General features: G+C 43.8%; 1 protein-coding gene across 3 annotated transcripts in view; it reads right to left on the reverse strand.

Moving 5' to 3' along the window:
• AKT3 (AKT serine/threonine kinase 3) overlaps positions 1 to 1,753 on the reverse strand; it is a 276,038-nt gene extending 274,285 nt beyond the window's left edge. The window contains exon 1 of one of the 3 annotated variants that reach the window (XM_081300515.1): positions 872 to 1,753. The gene's annotated coding sequence lies outside the window, so the exon portion shown is untranslated. The remainder of the gene's footprint in view (positions 1 to 871) is intronic. The other 2 variants (XM_081300516.1, XM_081300514.1) reach the window with 2 other exon arrangements.
• Positions 1,754 to 21,094: the final 19,341 nt, after the last annotated feature.

Consider the following 21,094-nt stretch of genomic DNA (forward strand, 5'->3'; position numbering starts at 1 on the left):
CGCCGCCGCCACCACCGCCGCCGCCGCCGCCGCCGCCAGCAGCCTCCAGCAGCCGCCAGCAGCGACGGCATCAGTGTATCAGCCAAACCCAGCATCTTCCGCACATTTCTATTCTTAGCACACAACTCCCAAGCGGATCAAAACCCCACTACTATTAAAAACACAGACAAGTACGTTACCCACCTCCCACATACACACACACACACACACACACACACACACACACACACACACAGCACCCCACCCCGCGCCGTCTTTTCCTGTGCGCAGGCAGCAGGGTAGGGTGGGACAGGAAGGGGACCCCGGGGGACGCCGGTGCATCCTCGCCTTCACCCCACCCTACGCGCACAGACAGCCCCAGCGCCAGGGCAAGCGACAGACAGCCCCCTCCCCCCCAGCAACCCAAACACACTGACACCGGGCACTACCCGTTATATAACCTCACCGCCGCCCCGGGCCAAGTGGGCGCCCCCTCCCCACGCCCCGCGGCCCGGACTGGGAGGGCCGAGGGGAAGCAGCCAGAGTTGCGCAGACAGAAGGCGCCGGGCCCGGACAGCCCAGACACAGACGGTACCGCTAGGCCGGGAACACCCCTCCCCCGGCCCCCAGTGCACCACCGCCCCCCGGTTTCCCCCGGAAAGTAAGGGGGTGTCGGTGTCATCCGCGCCGGGCATCCCCTGGCCTCGCCACCCACACCCAAAGCTTCGGGTGACCCAGCCTCCGCCCACGCCCCCGGCGCAGTGACAACCCAGACGCCCCCGCCTCACCCTACCCCGCCGCCACCCCCCGCCCGAGGCCCGCTGTGAGAGGGAACCCGGCTTGGGGGGCCCGAGGAAGTGGAGGGGGGCGAGTGGGGGGCGGTGGCTGTTACCTGCAAAGGCGGCGGCGGCGGCCCCGCAGCTGCTCGGGCGGTGGCGGAGGATGGAGCTGGGGGGGCGGGGGGAGGAGAGGGGGCGACTCGGGGGTCCCCCCTCCCTCCTCCACCCCTCCTATCCTCCCCCCACCCCGCAGAGCCTCTAGCCCCCTGGAGCCCGGGGCGACCGGCGGGAGGGCAGGCGAAGGGCTGCAGGGGAGGGAGGGAGGGAGCCGGCCGGGCCGGGCCGCGGAGCTGGAGCGGGCGGCGGCGGCGGCGGGAGGAGGCGGGAGGAGGGCGGGCGGCGGCGGGGGGGGGCGAGGAGGCGGAGACTCTACATGGGAATCGGATACCGGCTACAAATTCAATTCATCACCAGAAAACACCGCTTGGGCGGGGGCCGGGTCAGGCCGGCGGGGAGGCCACAGGCGGAGGCTCTGGGTCCCTAGGCGCGACTCGCGCGGGGCGGGGGTCTGCGGCCTCGTCTGCAGGGCCCAACCGCGCCTAAGGGACCCTGCCGCCGTCTCCCCGCCCCCTCCTTCCTCCCTCGCGGGGCTGTAGCTGATCGGTTCTCGCCGCCGCCGCGGGGCTTGTTGTTGACTTTGAGGAAAACTCCTGACGTCAGGGGCTGGCTCTCGGCGACTGGCGGGAGAGGCTTCCCCGCGTCCCTGGGCCTGCCCGCCGCTTCCCTACCCGGCCCTAGTCCTCAGGCTTCCCCGTGCCCCCCAAACCCGCGGCGCCCGACGCCCCCTCTCCTCTCGCGAGAACATCCTCCCCCCCCCACCCCCAGCCAGCCAGCGCCGGGAGCCGGGGCAGTCATTCCTGAGCGGGAAGTTCTGGGTTTCCCCCGCGTGGCTCTCGGTGGACACCCGAGGCCTCGCTGTAGAAGGTCCCCTCGCGGAGGCGTCCTCTGCATGCCCACCCGCCTTGGCTAGGGCTCCCGCATCCATGCCTAAGCATCTCTGCGGCTCCCCAGGGCGAGTGGGCCCAGCGCCAGGCCACACCTGGAAGCCCCCTGGTGGGCGGGGCCGATGGGGGTAAACGGCTCCACCCCCAGTAGTGTGGGTAGCGGGGTCTCCCGGTCTGTCCCAGACGCCAAACTCGTATTATTGTCCTATCAAACATTATCAAGAACACCTTTCTGAAAGAAAGAAAACAATTTACCACACATGGTATAGGGTTGTAGTGGGATCTTAATTCACTCTTAAAATCTCCAAGAAGAGTTTCTTAGGGATATTAATTTTTGTTGACTTTGAGCCAGCCCCTACGTTTACTATTACTAGGAAGATACCGGTTTCTTTTAAAGTTCATTGCCTGAGGATATGTGCAATGGAGACACTGTTTCTGAAAATGGCCATACTTCATCATACATCACACCCCAGAAAGTTCTTTAAAAAGTTGACTTTCTCTGAGACTATGTTTCATCCTTTCTGGAAATACCTGTGTTGTAGGGACAAACAAGGCAAGGCACCAAAGATAGCAGGAAACAGTTTTATTTGGCTGCAGCCAGGTTCAGACAGTACAGCCTTTTCTGTAATCAATCAATCCCCAGCTTGTAAGGGGAGGGGCTCAGAAGTTTACACAAAAGCAGCTTTTTCCTTCACTGTTCTGGGCATGTTAACTCTTCAAGGACAACACCTGAGAAGGGGGAGCTTCATCTCCCCTTTTTTTCCTCCCCCTGCCAGCTGTTACCATGGGCCCATTTGTAACTTATCTTAAAAATGTAGACATCTCTGTGAAGCCCAGCTCAAGGCCAGAGGCCTTGTTTGCACATTTCTTCAATGTGCTATAGTTTTGTGAAAAACTAGTAAGGGGGTGTCCAGCACCTAAAGTGCTGGTATCTTCTCGGCCAGTAGCCAAGTAAACAGGGTGACATGAAAATAGGAAGTTTAACTACAATGGACTCTTTTGCTGACAATCTTAAAATCAGCCATGGTGAACAGGGCTTTTCTGTGGAGAAAGGGGGTGCCACTTCAATTCCCCCCTTTAATGATGCTCCCCATAATTTAATCCTTCAAATTTAAGAGCATCATTACCATTATCTTGGCTTAAGGCCTTATATAATGCCAAAATCTTAGTTGTTGTCATCCTTTCAACAGCAGCTTCTATAGTGGACCCAATATTTTTAATGCGCAGTGAAGCCAAACATGGGAGCAATGAACAGGTTAACAGCAGAATACCCATTACACCAGTTAAGTTTTAAATCTACCAAGAGTTGAAAACCATCTCCCAAAAGCATGTTTGGGACCCAAACTTTAATGCCCTTCTAGGTATGAACTAGGATATGTGCTAGTTCTCTTGTGTTGTTGGCTATATTTTTAACTGTTTGTCTGTTGTCATCCATTTGGATGCAACAATCTGAGCTGTTGAACTCTCCACATATGTTCTTTCCTCAGCCAGTAAGTAATCTAATGCCAAGTGGTTTTGATAGTTAGCCACTCGCATCTGGTCTGTTGTGTGGCTAGGAGGTCAAAGGCTGTGGCAGTCTGATTAATAAAAATTTCTAGTACAGCTTGTAAATGAATAATTCTGTTTAACATGTCAATAGGAGTTCTGTAGCTCCAACTGCCATTTTGTGCCCAGGTATCTTGTGCATAAGAGGCAATAATCCTCTGGGGTGGCCAGTTACTTTCACCCCAAGATTGGTTACTTCCTAAATCAAGTTACTTTCCAATGGACCTCTTTTTTTTTTCTCCAATCACCCAACTATAGCATTCCTCTAGAGGGACAGGTCCTAAATATATGTTTTACCACCTCTTAGTTATAGTGGATTGTCTTGACACATGGTTCACATGATTTCCATAGTTGGAGTAGGGCAGAATCCCTTATGGTTATCAAAGGAAACCAAACCAATGTTTTGGTTAGCATAGGTTAAACAGCATAAATTAACAAAGCCAAACTAATAACACCAAACAAATCCTAGAAAACTTATATAAACAAGATAAAAAGAAACTATAAGTGAAATTTTGTTACCCAGAGTCCAGTCAGTAAGAGTTACTGTTATCAAAGTAGTTGCAAAAACCAAACAGAGAACTGTGTATATATCTAGAAGCAAGGAGTGGCAATGCATTACAGTATAGGAACTATCTCAGAGGTTAAAAGAGTTCATTAGTTCTGGTGGGAAGTTTATCTTTCATTGATCAGCCAGTCTCTCCTGTGTGGCTGAAACATGGTCGTAGTCTCCTCAAGCTTCGGCCGTGCATAGATCAGCAGGGCTGTTGTCCTTCTGATCCTCAAGCTTCTCTGGTGCTCCTTTTTCTTCGGGATGGTCAGCTTCAAGGGTGTAGCAGCATCTGGAGAGCACTCCCAGGCAACAGCTGCAGGCGTGAGTCTGGTGTAGTGAATCCAGGGACCTATCTCCGCAAACTTTACTGCAGATGAGGTGGATAAAATAACAGTGAAAGGGCCCTTCCAAAGAGGTTTTAAAGGTTGAATATTCCATTCTTTGACCCAGACTGAATCTCCTTGCTTGAAGGAGTGTGCATCTGTGTTAAACTTACTGGCGACCTCTCTCTAACCCAATGGTTGAGAACCTGTAAAGTTTTCCCTAAGACCTGAAGCTGTGGACTCAGGATTAATTTTCCTATCTCTCTTAAGTCTCCCTGTAGTCCCCTAATAAGAGGGGGGGCCTCCTATATATTATCTCAAAAGAAAAGAATCCAGTCCTCCTAGTGGGAGTGGATCTAATCCTCAACAGTGTAATAGGAAGAAATTCATCACAATGTAATTGAGTCTCCTGACACAGCTCACCCAATTGAGCCTTAAATTCCTATTCATCCTTTGAACTTTACCAGAACTCTGCAGTCTATAGACAGTATGTAATTCCATCTGACGTTTACACTCTTGGTCAGTAATCATATCACCTCTGCCCAAAGGCTGGCCCATTTTCTGAGCCAATAGTTATTGGGACACAAAATCTGAGAATAATTTCCCAGAGAAGCATCCTAGTATTTCCCTAGCCTTTTCAGTGTGGGTGAGAAAGGCTTCCACCCGTCGGAGTATGAACACACAAAAACCAAAAGTTATTTATAGCCCCGTGAGCTTGGTAGTTCAGTGAAGTTTACTTCCAAGTCTTCAAAAGGTGCTCCTTCTATAGTTTGGATTCCTGGTGGGAGCTTTGGCTCCTGACAAGAATTGTTGTGAGCACAAACTTCACATTGTTTGCAGATCATCCAGGTGTTGCTTGTGAGCTGGGGGACATAGAAATGTTGACTCAGAACTGTCTCAAGTGCTGTATGTCCAACATATTTTCCTGTAGAACTGTCTGATAAAGACTGGGGTTAGAATCTCCAGGATGGCTTTACCAGCCATCAGAAAATCTCCACCATCCACCTGGGAGAAAATTTTCTTTTTCAGTCTTAAATCACTTACTTTCATGATGGGAGTATGTTGGCTCCCATTCTGTTAGCTAGTTGGCCAGGCAGAAGGGCATCATTTAAACCTGGGACTGGATTTTCTTCCCATTTCTTGCAGACAGCTAACCTGACCTCTCTGTAAGCTCTCCGGTTGCCCTGAGAAACCACAGTGTTTCCCTTTCCATGACCTTGGCAATATATAATCACAACCTTCCTGGGAGCCCATAGTGCATCCAAAAGTTTAAGAATTTCTTGCCCATACATCATGTTCTCCCCCTCTTTTTTTCCCTGAGTTAATTAGCCTACATAAGGCCCTATGAACATGAAGGGTAGCAAACGCATATTTTGAGCCTGTAAATATCCATATAGACTCCTGCTGTCAACTGAGGTGCTTGAGTCAAAGCAATGAATTTTATTTTTTGTGCTGAAGTTCCCTGAGGCAGAGGTTCTGCCTTGACAGCAGAGTCCAGAGTGACCATTGCATATCCAGCAAAACATACCTAATCTTTTATAAAACTGCTTCCATCTGTGAAGTACTGTGCATCAGCGTCCTTGAGAGGCTGGTCTGTTAGGTCTGGTCTGCTGGAGAACACTTCACCTATGACCTCAACACACTTGTGATCAGGTTTTCCAGGTCCAATGGACAGCAAAGTTGCTGGGTTTAAAGTTCTGACGACCTCTACACGGATACATGGGTTTTCGCATAATATGCCCTGATATATGACCATTCTTTCATTAGTCAACCAATAGTGTCCTTTATATTTTAACAATGTCAAAATTGAATGAGGAACTCTGACAACCAGTTCTTGTCCCATGGCCAGTTTATCAGCTTCTAACACCAGAAGAGCTGTGGCTGCAAGGGCCCATAAACAAGGTGGCCAGCCCTGGGCTATAGAGTCCAGCTGTTTGGACAATAAGCCACTGGACAGTGCCATGTCCCCAGCATCTGAGTCAAAACTCCTATAGGCACTCCAGACTGATCATGGGCATACAGAAAGAAAGGCTTTGTGAGGTCAGGGAGCCATAATTCAGGTGCACTGGTGAGTGCTTGTTTAATGTCCTCAAAGGCTTTTTGCTAAGTTGACCCCCATATAAGAGTATCCCATTCTCCCCCCTTTGTGGCTTCATAGAGGGCTTTTGTCATAACTGAAAGTTGGGGATCCATACATGTCTGAACCCAGTAGCCCCCAAGAATTCTCTAGTCTGATGGCAGGTTGAAGGGACTGGAATTGAGCAGATCTCCTGTTTCTTTTGAGGCCCAGTTGCTATTGTCTGTTCTGTTGCTGAGTCAGATGGTAACCAAAGTATTCGACTTTTTTTTTTTTTTTTGATAGATATGGGCTTTTAAGTCAGAGTCCAGTGCTGTCCCAATGATGGTGTACTCAAGCCCCTGGGAAGAACTGTCATTTAGGGAAGGGAGGCATACATAGAGCGTCTGGTGCTTTAAGATGCAGGAATTTTTTTTGTTATCTCCCAGTGCAGGATCGTGGCTGCTAGGATTCTCCAACTCTTAAATCTAATGTAAATCTTAGCAGAGACTGATGACCTGGGGCATCATTTGTGTAAAAGGCACCTATGTAAATCTCACGTGGGCCATCCAAGGTTGGAGGGCAGCAGTGTTGTCCCGTGTGTGGCAGCCACATTGTGCCCACCTAGGTGTTGCTCTTTGTGTGGCTTTCTCCTCTTGTCAGGTGGGAGCCTGCTCTAATTGTATGTAGCGGCTGCCCCACTTGTGTTTTGTTCAGTATGCCTGGGTGCAGGGGGCTCTGTGGACCTTTCTGCTGGTGGCTCACAGCGTGTGGCTTGGAGCCAGGGTGGCATGTCCTTTTGGAGTGAGCAGCCTATAGCCCACTATTGGCTGTTAACATGAACATATTCCTGGTTCATTTGGGGGCTTGCAGCAGCTGAGCCCTCCTGAGGCGCTGGGTCCTGTGCATCAGATACAGTTGTGTGTGTCTATGGGACCCACTTCCGAGCAACTGAGAAGAAACTGAAAGGAGGGTCTGGGGCCAAAATATTCATTTCTTCTCTGTTCTAGGCTTAGCTTTTGAGCATGGCAGTGGGTACTTGTCTTCTGGGGCCACTGGAGGCTTCCCATTTTGTCTGGCCACACTTTTTTTCCTTATAAACATTTGGACCATTGGATTTGTATTAGTGAGACCCCCCCTTTGAGTGACCTCTGGGTTTGTGGTGAGGGCAGCTGTAAGGAGATTCATCCTCTTCTTTATGTTTTTGGTCTGCCTGTCTTTGAGTCTCTGGATCTCGATTGATGAAAACTGTGGTGGCCACCTTAATCAGCTCACTGGCACACTTCTCAGTAAAGTCCTCTAGGATTGTAATTTTTGGCAAATGGCTCTCTGAGCTTATCCCACAAAGGTTGCATTGATCACCTGTTGCTTGTGCCTGTGCATTTCTTCACTGACAAACTTGCATTGCGGCTGCAATGTTTGTATGGTGCCCCTCCTCTTGCCAGGGTGCCTCTGGGCAGGGAGAGGGGTGACAGTGGGGGTGGCCTGGACATTCAGCTCTGAGTCAGTTGGGCACATCTCTTTCGATTATTGCTGCCAGTTTCACAGGGCAGAGGGGCCTTAGGCAGATGTGGGGCTGAGAGAAATGTTCAGGGCTATGGAGGGTGTGAGAGGGAGATGCTGGAGCAGCGAGAGGCTTATCTCGGCTCTGTTTGCCGATGTGCTCTGCTTAGGCTAGGGCTCAGGGCTGGCTCCAATTCCTTCTAACTCTTGGGAACAAACAGTGTGTTTTATTCTCTCTCTCTCTCTCTCTCTCTCTCTCTCTCTCTCTCTCTCTCTTTTTTCTCCTTTCTTTTAGGAGGGCTTCTTGACATCTCTTTATCTTTAGACCTTCTTCTTTGTTAAGGTCCCATCCTAGGTCTGGATAATGGGCTGCATCAGATCAGTCATGGTCCAGAGTTTCTCCATGTAGGAGGGAGTATGATTTTTCCAGCTTATGAGCTCAATGGTGGAGAAAGGCTGGCACACAAAACTGCCTTGTCTCCCTCATGTGTTTCCCTCTGGTCAATATGGGCAGGTCCTTTAGTCCCTTGCAGGGGCATCTGGAGTGCTCTCATCTGGGTTGTGGCTCTAATCTTGGGACAAATCTCCCACCTTAATCTTGGTCCTGAGGACATCACAGAGGATGGAATAGCCAGTACTGGGGGACCATCATTTGTTGCCTCTGAGGACAAGGGGGCTGAGGGGACAGTCTGCTGTCCCAGTGGTCTTGGCAAATTGATCATGGGTCCTCTTCGGGCTCACAGGGAAAACTGTTTCCTTTCCTGACTTTCCTAGTCAGGTTTTCTATTTAGCTGCTTTCCGCTGGGTCTTAGAGACCATTGTGCTCCTGGCTAACATCAGCTTGGACTGTCCATCTAGACAGGCTCTCAACCAAGGGGACTGCTTCTGTACTATCTCTTGACAGCAATCAATATAAGAGAATTGGTTCAGGGGTTCCAACAACAATCAAAAGGACCTCAGCAATGACTCTCTCATCTAAAGATCCTACTGGTGGCCAGCCCACATCTTGGGTGAGCCACTCTAATTCACAGAGTATGCCACCTTTGTGGAGTGAGTCTCACCCCACAGTTACCAGGAAAACCTTCCTAAAGGTGTCTAACACACATTTCAGAAGGCTCAGTTTCCTTAGTGTGCCTCCCATGTTCCACCCTGCATCGGTGTCGCACACTTAGAACAAAATACATTTAGGACAAGACTCTCTTCATCCATCTCTGGCCGCTCCCCTCTCGGGGACTTAGGGCCCTCCTAGCCTTGCGGGTGGTATCAACCCCCCCGACCTGGAGCTTTCACCTAGACATTGGTTGGTGAAATTCCGCCATAGACTGTATGAGGTGCCACAGAACCACGGATCAGGACTCTGCACTTGCTTCGGCCCTCGGGTTGGGTTGGAACCCTTCCCTTTGTCAGCCTCATTCACACACTTTCACACAGACATGGCCAGGACAGAATTTCTATACCGCCCAAATTCCAACAATTCCAAACCAAACAGAAAAGGGAATCACTGTTTCGCCTCTGCTCGCTGACCCTACTCGGGTGACTCCCAGGGTCTGTTTCAGCTCCAACCACTTTAGAGGGTTCTCTGGACCCAACAGAGGTTGATCAAGCCTCTCTTCCACCCACTTAGGCCTCGAAGGGGAAGTCAGGTGGGCTGCAAAACCAAATGGACCCGGGTCCTACCTGCTCAGATGGGCGGTGCTCCAAAACCCTAATTCTGGCTCCTGCTGCCTGTGGGTTCTGTTGTGCTCCAGGGAGGCAGCCCCAGGGCGCTGGGTGAGTGGATCCTCCTTCAGGCCAAAAGTAGCCTGGGGCGCCAAGGGGACCTCTGTCCTTCACAGCCCCAGGGAAACCGGTCCAGGGAAGCAGAATAGCCTTCCCTACCTCCCCTGTCCCATCTGGGTCACCAAAAATGTTGTAGGGACAAATGAGACAAGGCATTGAAGAAGGCAGGAAACAGTTTTATTTGGCTGCAGCCAGGTTCAGAGGGCACAGCTTTTGCTGTAATCAATCAATCCCCCTGAACCCCGAGTTCAGGGAGTTTCAGAGTTTTATACCCAGCTTGTAAGGGGAGGGGCTCAGAAGTTCACAGTCTGCAGAAGTTTACACAAAAGCAGCTTTTTCCTTCACTGTTCTGGGCATGTTAACTCTTCAAGGACAACACCTGAGAAGGGGGAGCTTCATCTCCCCTTTTTTTCCTCCCCCTGCCAGCTGTTACCATGGGCCCATTTGTAACTTATCTTAAAAATGTAGACATCTCTGTGAAGCCCAGCTCAAGGCCAGAGGCCTTGTTTGCACATTTCTTCAAAGTACTATACTAGATACATTTGTGAAAAACTAGTAAGGGGTGTCCAGCACCTGGAGTGCCAGTGGCCAAGTAAACAGGGTGACATGAAAATAGGAAGTTTATCTACAATGGACTCTTTTGCTGACAATCTTAAAATCAGCCATGGTGAAGAGGGCTTTTCTGTGGAGAAAGGGGGTGCCACTTCACCTGCACATTAATTCGCCACGTGGTTCTATCCTTGTTAAGGTACCCATTATTTTTTACCATTGCAAAATTCTTGTTAATGGCTTTGGGTTTTTTCCTGTAGAAGAGTTTCTCCCTATCTGAACTTCCTTCTACTTTATGTCCCCTTTTTTATACTAAATCCCCGGGTATTTGTATGGTGAGTTGCATTCGTGCATCTAGGACACATCTTTTCTCTTAGGAAATGCATGTCTTTTGGGATCGTGAACTGAAGTAGGAAACCTAATAAGAAAAAAAGGTGTTTTCTCCATTAATAAGTGAGACCTATTTTGCTTGAACATTTTAGAACAAAATTTGCCATTTTAAGATAAAAAGTTTGGGACTGGGGATGTAGCTCCGGTAGAGGATTTGCCTGGTATGCGCGATGCCAATTGTCATCTCTGCCCCCCAAAAAAGGAAAGAAAGAAAATCCATATAAGAGTAAAGTCCTCTATTGTTACCTTTCTCTTTTCCCATATTTCCCAACAGGCTATGAACTGATTAATAAACTGAGTCCTCATTCTATTCAATTTATGTATAAAATAGACATAATTTATTCCCACAATTGCCAGACTAATTCTAATAGTCGCTACTGGCAAAGTGATATGGTTGCACTTTGCTTATGTAAAACCAGCAAATGGGTCAGGTTTTTATTATGTAGTAGCCCAACCCACTTTTTATTTTTAAGAAAATGGTCTCTTATGACATAAGCACTAGAAAGAGTGTCAAGCTCTTATAAATATTTAATTAAAAATTGTTATAGTATTCTGAATTATTAGATACCTCATCAATGAGATTTTCATTTGTTTCCAATTTTAACATCAACGTTGAAAAGAACTAAATGTTTTATGAGCCAGAGTTCCTCAAAATATTTCTCCTGGTCTCATCAGATTGTATTCTCATCAGATTGTAAATATTGGGTGGATTGAATCAGCTTTAAAATTAAGTATTGCACAAACTAGACTGGATTGTATACTCTGAGCTTCAGGTATTTGAAAAATACATTTAAGCTTCTATTTCTGCTGTATTTTTGTTTTAGTACTATAGTAGTTTCCTAAATTTCTATAATAAAAACTTTTGTTATAAAATTATTAATTAGAACTATAGCACTATTCTTTCTCTTACACTTTGGCATTATGAATTTGGCAGAATCTGCCAATTTTGGTATGATGATGCTGTGGTACAAAGCATAGATTTCTCCTCCTCTTCCTTGCCATCACATCCCAATAATGTGGAGTGCAGCAGCATGTTCATTCATAGGAATGTCTCTCCTAATTTTAGAGAGAAAATCCTCATTTGTTATTAGGCTATATTTTCTTAAAGCTAGTATTTCTCAGTAGTAGTTATTTATTTGTTGTAATGAATAAATTAGATACCAAGAGCTATTTCTTTAGTACTTATACCTTTTCTTGGGAATAATTTAAATTAGAAGCACATTTAGAATTTCAGGATATCATTCATGCTATAATGGAATACCTTAGACTCTGGATCACTTATAAAATAACAGAAATTTATTGCTCACAGTTCTGGAGGCTGGAAAGTCCAAAATCAAGACACTGGCAGATTTGGTGGAGGCCCAGTTTCCTGATTCATAGATGGTGCTTTCTCACTGTGTCCTCATATGTTGGAAAGAGTAAGAGAATTCTCTTGGGTCTCTTTTATAAAGTCGCTAATCTTATTCCTTGAGGGCCCAACCATCATGATTTAATTACTTCCCAAAGGTCTCACCTCCTAAAACCATTGTCTTGGGGTTAGGATTTCAAAATATAAATGGGGAGGGGGGGAGTATAACTACTTCGGTCAGAACATCAGAGAACAAAAATTACTACTTCTCTGTCTTAATAAAAGGACATCTTAGCCCAGTATAGTTGTGCATGCCTCAGGAGGCTGAGGCAGGAGAATCACGAATTCACAGCTCAGCAACTTAGCAAGGCCATAAGCAACTCAGCAAGACTCTGTCTTCAAATAAAATATAAAAAGGCTGGGAATGTGTGGGAATGTGTTTCAGTGGCTAAGCACCCCTAGGTTCAATCCCCAATACCAAAAAAAAAAAAAAAAAAAAGGATACCTTGTCTAGGATAGAATGTGGCAAACAGCACAGAATAAGTATTGAATATGTTAATGAATGGACAAATATGTGCACTATATGTAGTTTATGTAATAGTTTCCTCTTGAGATGCAAAATGGTTTATTGAAAAGAACATAATGTGCTCTGGAGACTTGCAGATTTGAGTTTGAATCCTCTCTGTGTTTTGTGTCCTCTCCAGCAAGTTGCTTGATTTTTCTAAGATTTTAATTTCCTCGTTTGAGAAATGGCAATCACAACTGCTTCAACAACTTATGTAAAATAAATTTTGTGAAATATTAGTGCCCAAAACATAGTAAGTGGTCAGCAAGCTAAAATTCCCTTACCACAAATGTGAATATATTTATATTGATGTAATACTGACTGCTACAACACAAAAATCTGTTATTAGAAGTACATTCACATCATACTTATAAAGTCCTGAATGACAGGCAAATATTCACTGAGCATTTATTTATGGACACAGGTTTTTTGCACATTAGAGATCTGATGTGTTCAACATATAATTACAACATAAGTTGGCAGAAAAGTCAAGCATGGAAGATGGCTCAATGAAAGTTTTATGTACATCACTTCCATACACATTCCACTAGTAAGAACCCTCCATCATAACTACAAGGCAGGCCACAAAATGGAGTCTTGCTCAGAAAGAAAAAGAAACAATTCAAGGAAGAGTCGTCCAGTTTCTGCCACGGTTGGTTTCTGAAATAACCATGTTGAGTCTACAGCTGTAATTAGTGAATATTGTAGAGGATTAATAGAGAAATTTCCAAAAGAGCATAACTTAAAGAAAGGTATGAATAATATACTATGGACTGAATATTTGTGTCCTCCCAACATTTACATATTGAAATTTTAATGAGCAATATGATGGCATTAGGAGATGGAGCATTTGAGAGGTAGTTAGCTCATCAGGGTAGAGCCCTTGTGAATGGGATTAGCGCCCTTTAAGGAAAAACATGAGAACTTGCAGCTTCTCACTCTACTCTCCACCATGAGAGGACACAGTAAAAAAAATGTCTGCAGACCAGGAAGCAACCCCTCACCAGACATTGAGTGAGCTGGGGACTTGATCTTAGAATTCTCATCCTCCAAAACTGTAAGAAATATTTTTCTGTTGATTAAACTAACATTTTGTTATAGCAAAATGAACTAACCCATAATAGAAGAATCCATTGCAGTAGTTATCTGTACTAATTGTCATCTTCTCTTTTGCATAAATGTTTTTCTTAAGGCATAGGTCAAATACTTCTGTAGGAACATGAACATTCCTGAGGACAGAATATATCACTAACCTGGTATCATGTGAAACTGGAATATATAAAGCCCTGTGAAAACCTCCCTTTTACTTTATAGTCAGATTGTTTTCCTTCTATGTTACTAGAATATGAATGAATGTTTTTCACTTATATTTTCACTCTCTAACTTAGACAGCTGAGTCTGTTTGCAATTTAAGCAGTCCCTAGGTATTATAATTTATATTTCAGGATGTTTGGGTCACCAAAAGTTACTTACCAAATTAAACAACTGCTTGCGGAGTTTAGAGCTAGAGTCCATGTTCTAACTCCAAAGTAACAAGCATAATAATTATTATTCCTGGCTGTGTAGAAGACTCAATGGTTTTCAATAAAACTAATACATACACATTGTAATTCCAGAGCCTCATGTTGGTATATAATTTTATCTTTCTGAGGTTGAACATTTCTAGCTGTTTCAGAGTCTGCTCTGTGGGGACTGAACTTTCCAGTACAAGAGCTAGCAGTGAAATAGTAACAGTAAATTTCTAAACTTCACCTCAGTAACTCAATTCTTTGTTTGGTTATCTCATGTAAATACATTCCTGACCCACCTGTTCCAGAAAGTTTCCCTATCCATTAAAAAGCACAATTTCTTCTACCAATAATCAACTGGGACATTTCAAATCCATTTTTTTAAATCCACAGTGAAGTGTTTTAATTTTTAATTCTTTACTTTTTCATTAAATAATACTGGTTTACTTCTTTTTGTAGAAAGAAATGCAGCCTCAGAATTTTTCTGTTGACCTTTAGTTACTAGACAGAACTATGGCTGTTTCAAATTGCAAACACTGTCTCAATTCAATAATGATATTTTAACCAAAACTCTGAATTTGATTTGGATTGCAATTTTTCTTTAGTCTAAAGGGCTAAGAGGGTAAGGCAGGCAGGCTCAACTTCTCTATTTCTCCATCTTGTTCTCTTCTACTCCACAAGTCAGTCTGTGGGTAAAGGACAAAACAATTCTCACCCAGCTGGTACCATTGCTAGCCAGGTTTGCACTCTCTCAAACTGGCATGCAAAACTGACTACATGATTTGCAGGGCCTGGTACAAAATTAAAATGTCAAGGTTCTTTTTGGAGAAGAATTAAAAGTTTCAAAATGGTAACAACAAAACATTAAACCAAGTTTAGGACCCTGTACATTGCATGTCCATGAAACCACTGGTGTGTGCTTTCAGACTTGTTATTCAGAGGTTCTTTGAAGTGTTACTCCTGGCCCTTCTACCTATAATCCCTGTGACATGGGTGATCAACTTTTGCTTTCAGCTGTCTGTTCCTGATCTCCCCTCAGTTTCTGTTTCCTGAGCCTATTGGAGTCCTCTTGAACCCTGGCAGAAGGTCCTATGCATGATTCAAGATAATTTCAGGTCAGCTCTCTTTTCCAGGGAACTATATCAGAGCCACAAGAAACAATCAATGCTCCAGCATCCATTCTCTCCCTCTTGGTTCTACATGGAAGCAGTTGGGCACCCTATTTCCAGTATCCTGGATGGAAGTCATATCCCAATCTGCAGAATCCGCTTATTCCAGGGGACACATTTCAAGCTTTCTACATGATGCCATGGAAGCCATGAAAGTCTATGAAGACTCTCAAGCATTTGCTGAAGAAGCATCTCCTACCTCCTTTCCACAGGAAATAGAAGAGATGGTGAACGCAACTCTCCTCAGTATAATCCTATCATAAGTCTCCTCTCTCTTGAATTGTCTCCACTATTTTATATTCTTAAAATAGATGACAGCAGTTGAGTCATAGACTAGGTTTTTGCACTATTTTCTCATAATAGTGACCTCGCTTGAAATTTCACTTCTGGTATCTTGAGATCTCAGTTGAAACTTGTTTTAAATCCCTATAAAAAGCATATTCTCTCTGGAGCATATTTATTTTCTCTGTTTCTTATTTGAATATGTGCTCACATGTAGAAAAAAATTATCAGCTACTACTGAATAAAATATATTTAGGTTAACAGGTGTTCAAGACACAAAATTAATTAAAATAGTATCTTCTCTGTGTTTATTTGTATTTCTGTTTGACAAAGATGTGCCAACAAATTGCCTTTTTCATACATTATTACCTACATTAATGTTATTAAATATTTTTGAAGATTCTTGCCCTTGGTTAATTTCTCAAATTTTTTTTTTAAATTTAAAGTAGAACATGATGAAATTTTATTTCTGAAGATCCTATGATATGGATGCCACAAAATCAGGAATAAAATATAGAAGTACAGTTTATTAGGTGTTTTAGTCAGCCTTTTCATCACTATGACCAAAAGACCTGGCAAGAACAAAGTAAGAAATTTTATTTTGGCTCAGTGATTCAGAGATTCAGTCCATGGTATGCAAACTGTACAAGGTGAGGCAGAATGCCAAGGTGGAAGGGCATGACTTAGGAAAGCAGCTCAGAGAATGGTAACCAGGAAGCAGAGAGCACCTACTCACCAGTTACAAAATATAAACCCGAAAGGCATGCCCCTAGTGACCTACTTCCTCCAGCCTATCCTACTTGCCTATAGTTACCACTCAGTTAATCCATTTCAGAGAATTAATCTACTAAGTAGGTTAAAGCGCTCATAATCTAATAGTTTCACCTCTGAACCATGTATTTTTTTCATACCTGAGCTTTTGGGGGGCATCTCATATCTTAACCATAAAAGTAGGAGAGTTGGTCACTTGGACAAAGGTTATATTGAGTCATTAAAATTCTAGATTTAGGCATGAATCATTAATCAGATTGGTTTATAAAAAAGAAAACAATGTAAGCTTACTTTGATTTCCTTTTAATGTTTGTGATTACCAAAGAGAAGTTACTTTCCTTTGTTGTGTATTTGGGTATTTTTTAAAAATCAGAAAAATCTTTGAACTTCAGTGTCTAGTTTAAAGTCTTTAACTTTTTCTTGCTCCATCCAAAGTGCTACTGTGAATCTTGATATATGGTATACAAGGCTCAGAGAACTACAATTAACTAAACATATGTCATGCTTGCTATATCAGGTCTCTTTCCACCTTTTCATCTTCTGAAAAGTTACTTTCCTATAGTAAATAGCTGTTTACTTCTTGCAAATATCTGAGAAAGTCCTTGAATTAATGACATCCAGAAATCTTTTTTGTGATCAGAAGCTTCTTTCAATAATCCATGAGAGACAATTTAGAAAGGGCAAAGAAAAGGGCAAAGTCTCCCACTTTTGTTATTCATCATGCACTTTCCCCTAATGATGGGTTGTCATAACACTTTTTCTCAAATCCCTTGTCAGGGTTTCATAAAACTTACTTGTTCTGTTAGTCAGCTTTTCATTGCTGTGATCAAAATACCCAGAAGGAACGACTTAGAGGGAGAAAAGTTTATTTGGAGCTCATGGTTTCAAAGGCCTCAGTCCATTGAGGGTCCTTTGGCTCTCGGCACAAAGGGAGGCAGCACATCTTGGCTGAAGGATGTGGTGTGCTCTATTTTCCTGTGCTCCATTCATGGGTGGTAACTGTAGGCATATGGGTGGCAGCATGGCTGGAAACGATGGGTCACTGGGGGGGGTGAACCTGGTCAGTTACCACCCAGTTAGTCCAAACTAGGATGGATTGATTAGGTTTCAGCCCTCACAATCCAATCATTTTACCTCTGAACATTCCTGCCGAGGAACAACTTGTATCCAAACCATAGCACTTGCATGTTTACCTCATTCTGTTATCTTCTCTAATAAAATGTTTTAAATCTCAGACCAAATGATTCACATTTTAGCATTCACTCCAACTTAATTCCATAAATACACATTCACTCACTATACAAAGGTCTAGAGAGATAGGAGTACAATATGGAGCATATTCAAGATTCTCCATCTATGTGGAACAGCAACATAAATAAGTAACTATAATACAAATAAGTGCTACAATAGGAATATGTTACAATAGGAATATGTTACAATAGGAATAGGTGACAAGAACACACTATGGGAAACAATTAACAGTGCACTGACACAGAATGAAGAGGTCAACTTAAAGAGAGATTAATGACATTTTAGTTGAGCATTAAAATGAGGACAGAAGTTGATTGAGCACTAAAAAGTCAAGAGAAAGTAACATTAGAGATTCCCAAGAAAAAAAATAGGTTCAGGGAAGGTTTCATTGACTTGAAGTCATTTAAATTGCAGAATAAGAACAATAAGAGAAAAGAAGATACTATGTGAACATAGAATCAGTAGAAAGGGGAAAGTGTTTCCAGAATAACTCATGTCTTAAGACCCAGATGATAAGTCAAGGGGTAGGGAAAAAAGGAATGAAGGATAATTCCCAGAATTCTCCCTTGTCATCAATGTGAGAGGCATATAGTGTGTGTGTGTGTGGGGGGGTGGTAGGAGTATGCATATACTATTGTTATTATTGTTGTTATTGTTAACAGACAAGATTATGACTACAACAGAAAAAATGAGCCATTCTGTTAAAATGTAAGTATAACTGTGAGACTTCCAGGTAGATATAATAATTACTATAGTTTGGATCTTAAGTATATCCCAAATAACCATGTTCATGGGAGATGGTGGAACACTCAGGAGGTGGGGCCTATTGAGAGGTGCTTGGGTCTTTAGGAGAATGCCCTAGAAGGGGACTGTGGAACCTCCAGTCCCATCCTTCCTGTTTCCCTTCCTGGTCACAAAGTAAGTGGTTTTGCTCAACTATGGTTTCCTGCCAGGATATCCCTCCTCACCCTAAGCAACAGGACCACCCAATCAATCATGGACTAAAACCTCCAAAGCTGTGAGTCAAGATAAGTCTTTTTATATGTTTATGGTCTCAGGCATTTGCACTATTAACAAAAAGTCAGCTAACAGTAATAAACACAATAGTTGACATGACAGAGCGCTCACCCTGTACCAAGCACTTTAAACCCTCTACCAGAATTGCCCAGTTTAACAACAGAAGCATTTAGGGATTGGCAATAATGGAGTTGGTCTGGATTAGAGTGGAGTAAGTGGCACCAACCAATAAACAAAGCCTTGAGAAGCGCTAACATTAGAGAATAAAAGGAAAGAAGAGAAACAGGAGTCATGAAAGTCAAGTTTCAAAGAGAGGGCAGTGTCAATTCTACACAGAGGTCAAATAAAAGATCAATCCTTATAAGTGCCTAATGAATTATACGAATGTTAAATTATCGGTTTCCTAGATTGAAGTAATTTCATGGTGTGATGCACTGAAACCTTCATTGAACTGAGAGAGAAAATAGCAAATGAAGAAGAGCAGATAGTGGAGAGATGTGGGAGGAACTGATATTTATTGAAACATACATGGAGACAAGTTCTGTGCCAGCACTTTGCTTATGTATATAAGGACAATACAGACGGTCCCTGACTTGTGATTTTTCTCGACTTTATGATGGTGTGAAAACAATACACATTTAGTAGAAACCATACTTGGAATTTTGAATTTTGATCTTTTCCCAGCCAAAGTGCAGTACAACATTCTTGTGCAATACTGGGCAGGGACAGGGGCAGTGCCCACAACTTCCCGCCAGCTGACACAAGCGTCCACAACCGACACTCTATAGTGTTCTGTGTTGCTAGGATGTTCAGTCAGGTTTTTTTTCAATGCACTTTTGACTTACAATATTTTTCAACTTGTGATGAGTTTATTTGGATGTAATCCCATCCTGGGGCCCAGCACAACCTGGACAGCAACATAAGACTCCTGTGCGACCAGGATTTATAAGTTTGCACACACCTCTAGGCAGACTTTTGAGATTCCCATGCTCTACTAGAGAATCAGCATCATGATGCCAGTAAACCACCACATGGGGATGAAGGGACTGAGGGACAGCTCAGATGTAATTTTCAAGGATTAAAAACCAAAGGGCAATTGACATGACTTACATCTCAGAGAGTGCCTGAGAATCAAGACCAATAGCCTCTGTTTTCCAGATGAATTGCTACCAGCAGGGTCATTTTTCCAACTGTTTCCTCTCCAAAACATCATTACAACCCCAGGTGGAAAGGAAGTTTCCCACCACCTAACAAAATGAAGGCTCAAAATAAAAATGAAATTGCAATCTAGAAATAATGTGACATTTCCTACGTGCCTGAATTTGGGAAATTAATTCATATCCATTGTATATTTTCTATTTAATTCTCATTACAACTTCCTAAAATAAGAATTACTATCCCACATTACAGATAAAGAATAGAGTTCAGAGAGGTTAAAGAACTTTCCCAGGCTAGCAAAACCAGAAGCCCCCACCAAGTTTGCCTTACATCACAGCTCAGGCGTGTCCTTTCTTTTGCTCTTTGAAAAACTTTAGCAGAGAACAGGAGTGATAGCCAAAGGGGATCCAAGGTAACGAAACTTTTTTATTATTATTAACAATGAGAGAAATTAGACAATATAAATGAGGAAAGGGAAAGAGCTGATCATTTAGCAGGAAATGAAGAAAAAAGCAAATCATTTATCAAGGAATGATAAGAAGGTGGGGGAAGAATAAACAAAGGGATAAACCTTGAAGGGAAGGTGGGTACTCCTCCAAAAGTAAGAGTAAATGTAAGAGTTGAGGATGTTACACAGTGACAGAGCACTTGCAAAGCATACACCAGACTTTGGTTCCATCCCCAGCACTCCCCGCCCCCCCTCACAAGCTAATGTGAAGAGGATTTACATAGCTAAACAGCAGGATGAAGACTGACCCATAATGTCTTACATAATACTTCCTTGAACACAAGTGATACATGTTTTGCATATGAGTTCTTTCAACATATTAGTGGATGCTGCAGTCACTACACAGACCTGCAACCCACTCCTTTCAGGACAAAAGCAGACATTTCTCCAGCTGCTGGGAATGTTGTCATTGATAACCTCTTAATTAAGTCTCCTTTCCAGGAATCACCCTCTACCAAGAAAGCCACTTTATAGCAACAGATTGCACCCCCATCCCAATGATAGTACAGTCTGAGGATTAAGGTCCAACCCCTGCCTCAGTTTAGGATGAGTCTATAGGTCTATATCTACCCCCACACTGCTGACCCACCTCCAGTGAGTCAGCTAAGGTCTTTGTTGTGATGTACATTATTTTTCCATCCATCCAATCCTGCTTGCTTTACTCCTCTGCAGCTATTTATCTTGAAAACTCTCCCCACAAACTTCCCGTAGGCTACGCTCCATCTCAGAATGTCTCCCTGGGAATCCAACAGGAGCAAACACATAACCCCTTAGGAGAGCACCAGTCCCTTGGAAATGTCGTGAACACTAGGAAAGAAACCCAAGTTCAATGAATGGACAACTCTGGTGGGACAATCTTTAGTCTTCCTGCCCTTTTTCTCCCATGTGGATTAACTCCTGAACTCTCCCCTCCTTCCAGAGGATCTGATGCTTATCTGGGAAGTACCTGGGCACTTCACCTATTCACTTGTCCATTTGAAGGACAAGTTGACCCAAATTCTCTGCCTATACCCAGAGAGGTCTATCCCTTGAGAATGGCCTATTCTAGCATGTAGTTAGC

Source organism: Spermophilus citellus (assembly GCF_964194105.1).
Source record: "Spermophilus citellus genome assembly, chromosome: 6".
Lineage (NCBI taxonomy): Eukaryota > Metazoa > Chordata > Mammalia > Rodentia > Sciuridae > Spermophilus > Spermophilus citellus.